Source organism: Drosophila gunungcola, unplaced genomic scaffold, assembly GCF_025200985.1.
Source record: "Drosophila gunungcola strain Sukarami unplaced genomic scaffold, Dgunungcola_SK_2 000096F, whole genome shotgun sequence".
Taxonomy (NCBI): domain Eukaryota; kingdom Metazoa; phylum Arthropoda; class Insecta; order Diptera; family Drosophilidae; genus Drosophila; species Drosophila gunungcola.
The window spans coordinates 136,432-144,071 of record NW_026453258.1 but is presented as its reverse complement, the minus strand read 5'-3'; the positions used below and the strand labels follow the sequence as shown (position 1 = coordinate 144,071).

Here is a 7,640-nt window from a genome sequence, read left to right as displayed (position 1 = left end):
GGTTTCCTACGAAGAGGATGTCACCGCCAAATCACAGCTAAACCCTGTGAACTGTGCCTCGGGAGCAATTGTCCTCACTCTGGTGGACACGCCTCCCTTTCTTCCTACAAAATGTAAACAACTTTTCTCCACCAGTCCGCATACACGGTGCATTTGCATGTGGATCATGTAAGCCACCGTTCGCGGGCTGGCTGCAGGCATAATGTGCGAGACGCCGTCGACTCGGATATCACATATTTTTTTGTTAGATTGGGCGTCATATTGTTGCGGAACTGCATCTTTCCCGGAGGGCATCGCCGGCTAGCCACGGAGTCCCAGGACTGCCCTGCAGTCCGAACAATCGATTCCGACTCATCGAACGTCTCACGTTACTAACTTGACGATTTACCATCTCTATCACAAATCAAAACAAAACAAAGTTACATTTACATCAAAAAACTAAGACAATTGGACGAAATTGGTGGCTTCGATGTCCTTGCCACAACGCACCCACCCAACCTTGGGTGCCCCAAGAATGAGGTAGGAGGCACACCCCATCTCCGGCAGACCGGAGTCTATTCCTGGTGGATTAGGATCGGCTCATCTCCCCGCCCAAGGTAACTAACAAAAAAAATCTCGGTAGCTTGTTCACATTTAATTTTGGGCAAGACTAATAATAAAATACATTCATTATTGATTCCTACTAATAATCTACTCTTTTCGTTAGAAACACTTAAGGCCGAACTCAGACCGTCGCCCAGATGAGAAGCGGTCAAAGCGGCAACAACAGAAGGGAAATTTTTAGACGCTTAAAATTACAAATTGGAGGCGTTTGCCAACCGGGTCGCCTAATCCTGAGGAGCTCAAAGGGAAAAGAAGGGACGTGCTGAAAAGGTAAGTACGCTAAATAAATCCCATAAGTCATTAAATTTCGCGACGCAATTTAGACGTAGAAGTACGCGCGACTAGGGTTCGGAATTAAGCCTCTAATTTTAGATTAGATTTCACAGTGAGTACTTGACAGTCTTGACTGTATGATATCACAAAAATAATAACTAAAACTTATTTATTGCAGAGTTCAACGTCGGATGTGGTTGAAGCTGCAGCCAGAAGAGAAAAATCGCTAGCGGAGAAAACCAGCACGAGTCCGGAGAATAGCGCAGCGGCTGCGTAAGAGGGGCCGGAGGCAGTGCGTCGGTGGACTTAGAGATGACCACGTGGTCAGCGCGGGCATTCGTTCCCGGAACGGACTCACCGAGGCAGTTGCGGGAGCTGCTGACGCTGGAGGCTGCTGCTGCTGCTGCGGCTGATGCTGCTGATCGCTGCTGTGGCTAATGCTGCTGCGGATGCTGATCGCTGTTGCTGCTGAGGCTAATGCTGCTGCTGCGGTTAATGCTGCTACTGAACCAGGATCACTGCTGCTGAACCTGGATCACTGCTGCTGCTGGTGGACGACGTGGTCCTCACGAGTCCGGAGAATAGCGCAGCGGCTGCGTAAGAGGGGCCGGAGGCAGTGCGTCGGTGGACTAAGAGATGACCACGTGGTCAGCGCGGGCATTCGTTCCCGGAACGGACTCACCGAGGCAGTTGCGGGAGCTGCTGACGCTGGAGGCTGCTGCTGCTGCTGCGGCTGATGCTGCTGATCGCTGCTGTGGCTAATGCTGCTGCGGATGCTGATCGCTGTTGCTGCTGAGGCTAATGCTGCTGCTGCGGTTAATGCTGCTACTGAATCAGGATCACTGCTGCTGAACCTGGATTACTGCTGCTGCTGGTGGACGACGTGGTCCTCACGACCAGGTTAGGTCCGCCAAGTGAGTATTCCCGAATCTTCTAAATTTCCGGGGCCCTTTATATGGGGTCCTCGGTGGCTTTAATATTTTAAAAAAATCACTGTTATTTATGAGTTTATGACAAATAAAAAACCACTCACTTCAAACTTATTTTTTTCCGACTGTTCTCCTACGACTTATTGCAGCAACTAAAGCAAAACCCTATCCTACACCAAAGTCGTTCGCCATTTTCCCTCCCGCTCTCTGAAGATGGGTCAGCGAACGTATTCAAGGCTATTTAACCCAGTTAACGAGCGAACCGGGCTAAATTTAAATAGCTAGAACCTCTCCGGCTATCAATAGTCGGTGTCACCACCGAATCTTATCGATAGCGGGACCTGCTGACGTATCGGTTCGTTTTAGTATTTTCCTGACGGCTTCAACTGAAAATGCAACACCAAGTTGGCAAATGCCTTGGTCGCAATATGGATGTCCTGCTGAGCATTACAGAGTTTAGTAAACTCACTAATGTTCATTAATTTTAATTAATTTCTTTTGGATTTGCCCAAATTCAAAAGTAACAAACCCATATCAGCTGTTCGTGCCACTCACATGTCGGAGTAGCATTAGCTAAATGCTAATGCGCCCATGGAACAGGCACATTTAAAAAGTCCACAAATGCGGCAATGGAATCAGGCTTGTGACGCTCAGGAGCGCACAGAATAAACATAATATATAAGAATAAACAAATAATAAACATAAGCAGTAGTTATAGATTAAGATAGTAGTAAAATGCAAGAAGTTAAGTAGGCAAGAAGCCGAAATAAATATAAGTTAAAACGGAAGTATTCAAATATCCGGGCGGGCGCGCCAAACAAAAGAAACGATCACACTGACCAACGGCCACCACAAGCCACACGCGTTATGGCACTGGCTATAGGATTAGGAAACTACAGTCACACTAATTGTGACTGGCAAGGGCCGGGAGGGATATAAAAAGGGCGCCGGTGGCCCATACAGATTCACTCTGCGGCCGACGGCGAGCGGAGAAGGTAAGGCTTACGCATTGTTGTGAGCAAACTTCTCTGGGAGTTAACTGCGGAGTCTTTTTCGGGATAGGGTCTAGTACCCCGTCCGCCCAATACATTGTAGTTAGCTTTACCATACCGATTCGATTTCACTGAACCCCGCTTACGTGTCATACTCTGGGAACCGGTCGAACTCTTCCAGCAACCATCCCTGACATCAATAAATGTTGGAACGAACACCTGGACACCGTTGAGCTACCTCAGCAAAGCAGGATCGTTACAGGCTATTACACCATTAGGGCGAGCAACGGAAGGAACATAGTCAAAGCAGTGGGACTTCTCAACACTTCGATTTTGAGAGTGCAGACAACGAAGAAGCTGCAGGTGAGGATCTCGATAAAGAAGGACTGCTGACCAATATCCAAATTGTAGGGATGTGGACCCGGTTTTATAATTAAAAAATATTTAATTTTTCGAGGAATTAGGTCTTACTAGTTCCGAAATAGTCTGGCAGCCTTGTTACCTCAGGAAAATACTAAACGATATGTTCGTTATTTCCAACACTACTTGTCAAATTCCTTGAGGCCAGCCATCGCCATTTGCCATTTTGTTCTTCTAATTCTGGGCATTCGTAAAAAGCACACGCGCTTTACCTTTTATAAGTGTTCTTCACAAGCTAGAACTCAATAACCGCCGAACTTTTGCGCCAGCTTCAACTGTTGTTAAATCAACAAGGAATTTGACGGGAGTGGCGAGAATTAGTGTGGATTCGTAGTCAACGCGATCTTGCTCGCGGCCTTAACATCTAACGAGTCGTATTACCACGAAATAAGGTGAGCATAGGAAAATTTGGGATTTCGTCTACTAAATGGAAACGTACTAGGAACGCCAAACTAGCGTGAAACGGTATTGCCTGTAGCTTTTTTTTTGGGGATCTTGGCGGCCACTGCGTGGAGACGACGTTAACCTCGACTCAGGGTACGCATCAATCCCAACCCCAAAACCGCACCAGTGATCACTGCAAGTTGCCCTTGCAGAATCTTGGCTGCTACCGCGTGGAGCCGGCCTGAATCTCGAGTCGAGCCGCACGCCATCTATAACCTCCAATACGTTTTCATTAATCCTGCCCAGCGAACACAGCTGTCGACTCCGCTCAAACCCAGTTTGGAAAATTCTGAACCACCATATATCATCACGTTACACAATCTGCATGTCTCCGTATAACCAAAGACTTTGTTTTCTAATTTTTATGTACTCCAATCCTAAAATAATACTAATCAATAAGAAATATTATATCGATAGAATGGTATTGTAAGTGTATTTGGCCTTAGATTGATTCCATTCTAACAATGTTATGTAATCCTCACAACAATTAACAGCAAGTCCACCGGCCTGTTGACTACGTTGGAATTTCAGCTGTCAAAGAAGGTTGTAAGTACGGCATAGCCGACATTTTTGAAAAATCCACTCTAAGCCAAATGGTATTACGTACTAAATTAATAGCCCAATCATAAACTATCGACCCAGTTTGAAGCCATTTGAAATATCTACTGCTTAGTATATTTAAATCATCTATAATTAATAATTTGTTAAAAAAATGATTATGCCTTCATAAATATTTTTATAATTCTTCTTTAATTTTATTATGAAACATTGTAAGCTAAAATGGTTAGATCTGCCATGGGCCAGCTAACAGAAATGAATAACCTAACTTAACTGTATTTTAAAATATAAAAAACCAGCATCGATATGAAATAAATCGGTTCTGATTTGGGATACCTAAGAAACTGTTGCATTAAAGTATTTATAACGGGCACTGGGAGGGTTTGGAAGAGGAATTAACCAACACCTAATATACCTCACACCTAGTAACAATTGGATTTCTTTGGGTTTTGTCTAGTTAAGCCTTAACTCTTTACCCTGTCTACAATTCTAGTTTATGTGACGGCGCGGTTCTCTAGGTAGCACAGAAACCCTACACCCATTTTTCCTGAGCACAGCCGAGCCCCGTAGGCAGAGAACGCTGCCAGTTAGCCGCTCACATTCCCGTTACAAAATTCACTCGATAAAGTCAGTGAAGTGTGCAGCACACAGCCTTTAACTTGCCTTGAATAATTTTTTTTAAGGCCTCGAATCGGTTGATTACATTGACAAAGCTCGATGAAATGTTAAGCTTTTAAGAACGCCAGCATACAGGTAATTTTACTTCATGGTTTTATTTGAACTCGTAAAAAAAAAATTGCTAAATTTATTTATTTGTTTTGTATTTAATTTAAAATTTGTTCCATTTGGTTATTATGTATTAGGGCTGTTAGTTATTTAAAAACATTTAAATATTTGACACATATACAAATAAACTTATTTGTTTTTATTGTTCCTTTTATTTATTAAAATTTTAAAATCTAATATTGGTTTCTTATATTGTGTATAAAATATTGTTAAATGTTATATAAATTATAAAAAACCGGACAGCCATATCATATAGCTGACATGAGAGCGATTGAAAAGTTCGTCGGAAAATTCTCGCAGCTTCATTGTTTTTAAACATATATATACTAAACATATTAAAAGTCATTATGTTATCGTTTTGAGTCATTTTTTCTGGATGCAGGTATTTAATAACCGAGGAGTCATTGCCACAAACAGCGTTGGATGTTGCGACTCGTTGGAATAAAACATACAATGATGAGCAAGTTGCAACAAAAAATTTGGCAGCAAATGAGTGGAGTGCTGTAAGAAGGCTCGTGAGATACCGTCTAACCAGCGTATATTGCCACTGAGAAAACACATTGGTTTGTGAGTGACTTTTACAAGCTAAGGCTTGAGCTCAAGCCAACTGTTGCAGCAGCGGATAGCACTGAAAGCCAGACATTGATCCAGTGCATCCGTGAAAGGGAAGAGAGCGTTTTGGGATGTAAGCCTAAATTTGCAGCATATACTTGGACCCACGCATCAGACGAGTTTTGCTACAAATCCAATTAGCGTAATGCTCTCCAGAACTTATTTTAAACCTATTTAAATTGAAAAAAAAACAGTTAGTATTTATGTAATTTATTAATTTAAACTTATAACTTATGAAAATAACATTGCAGACTTCACAGCCTTCCTGCAGTACGTCAAACGCTTCAACGTTGTTTGAGGCTGATAATTTATTAGTTTCGCAAAGCTCGAACACCTATTCGTTATTGAACGAGTTCTTGCAAACGAATGACGTAGCTTCAGGATGAAACTGATGGTGGGCCAACGGAAAAAATTAAGAAGCGGAACAACAAAACTTACGGCTATAGCCCTAAGCCAATATGCGCAACCACCAATATAATGGAGTATTGGGATTAAAAGAATTACGTATACCCTAATTTATACCAGCTGACCGAAGTGGTACATTCAGTTCCTGCAACTTAAGTGAGCGTTGAAAAATCATTTTTGGCACTCAAAATGATGCTCACAGACCAACGATGCAACCTTGGTGAAGAATCATTGAATAAATTATTTTTTCTAAAACTAATTAATAAATAAACTTAAAAATAAACGCACATTATTTGTAATTGAAATCATTTTAAAATAAATTATGGGGGTAGCTTAATTTTTTTTTCAAAAATATATAACAATATAGCCGCAAATCAAAAGAGTTTTATTTGGTTGAAATAAAATAGAAATCACTGAAATATTAATTTTTTTCCAGTGCAGCGAATATAATTCCTAAACACGTATATGAAACAATTTTGGCGAAAAATCTAACATAGTTGCCGTGACAAATAATTGCGTTTTTTCTGTACGGACAAAATGAAAATCGATGAATTAATTAATTTTGTTTAATGCAGAAAAAGAAACAAAGTTTCTCAGGGGTAGCTTTGTGATCCCTTTACAAGGATTTGAAACAATTTTGGCGAAAAAGTTAACACAGACTTACAATAGAGTTTTATTTTGAGTAATAAAAATCTTTAATAATAATTATTTTTGAGTTTTATTATTTTTTTTTTTTATCAAAAATATGAATTGTTTTTGAGTTTAATTTTTTTTGATCAAAAATAATAATTATGCCAAGAGTTTTATTGAATTACTCAAAAATATTGATTTTCATTGAAGAAAAAAGTTAAAATTGACAATTTAAAAATCATGACAGAAATGCATTGATTAGACAAAGATATACCATTCCTTTCTAGGCCCGTTACAAGTGGCTTGTTTTTTTTATTTGAAAAAAAAAGAAATAATCATTATTTGTGGCAGGTAAATCAAGTGCCAAGTGCCAGGATCAATATCGCAAGTCGAGACTCGGAATGACGACAAGTCTGATTTCCTATGGAGCTAGGTCGTGGTTAAGTCGAGCTTAGGAGTCCTTGCGTGGAGTCTGCAATAAAGATGGCAGGGCGACAAGGAAGAACCTAACTCTACCTGCTAGGCAATTCACTTTGCCGAAAAAATCCAGACTGAGCTTCGGGACCCTGCGACAAAGGTGGCGATACACCTTGCCGGCCCCAATAGGGAGGTTCCCATAACATCCAGGTAGAGACGCTACGATTCGGACACCAGCAAGCAGTCAACGACGAGGAGCAATCGCTACAGTAGAAAAAGAGCCGCGTGAAGACTATATTTAGACAAATAAACCTTATCGATCCCAACAAAAATCCTTGCGTTATCATTTAGTCAAAGGCAATTACCAATATAATATTGTGGAACAAACCGACAACATATCGGAGCACGTTTACGTAGCAAGCAAGGTAAAGTAAATCAGGTCGTTTCATCTGGCGCACGTGAGTGATTGTCCCGACTTTCATAACAAAACATCCAAGATGGAAAAGTCCTGGATTTGTAATCTCAGGTAGGATAAATTTGCCGAGGTGAGCAAGGTTCATGGGGAAGTCAC

At 41.2% G+C, this 7,640-nt stretch overlaps 2 long non-coding RNA genes across 3 annotated transcripts; both read left to right on the top strand.

Annotated features, from left to right (window-relative positions):
* The first annotated feature begins 389 nt into the window (after window positions 1–389).
* LOC128265133 (uncharacterized) lies at window positions 390–1,548 on the top strand. Of its 2 annotated transcripts, none has more exons than XR_008268810.1 (3): window positions 390–596; window positions 718–873; window positions 1,055–1,548. It is a non-coding gene; the product is annotated as an uncharacterized LOC128265133 (long non-coding RNA). The 2 variants fall into 2 exon arrangements; XR_008268809.1 differs by having other exon boundaries at window positions 718–877.
* A 1,523-nt stretch (window positions 1,549–3,071) lies between these two features.
* LOC128265135 (uncharacterized) lies at window positions 3,072–6,305 on the top strand. The gene is made up of 2 exons (XR_008268811.1): window positions 3,072–4,207; window positions 5,388–6,305. It is a non-coding gene; the product is annotated as an uncharacterized LOC128265135 (long non-coding RNA).
* Window positions 6,306–7,640: the final 1,335 nt, after the last annotated feature.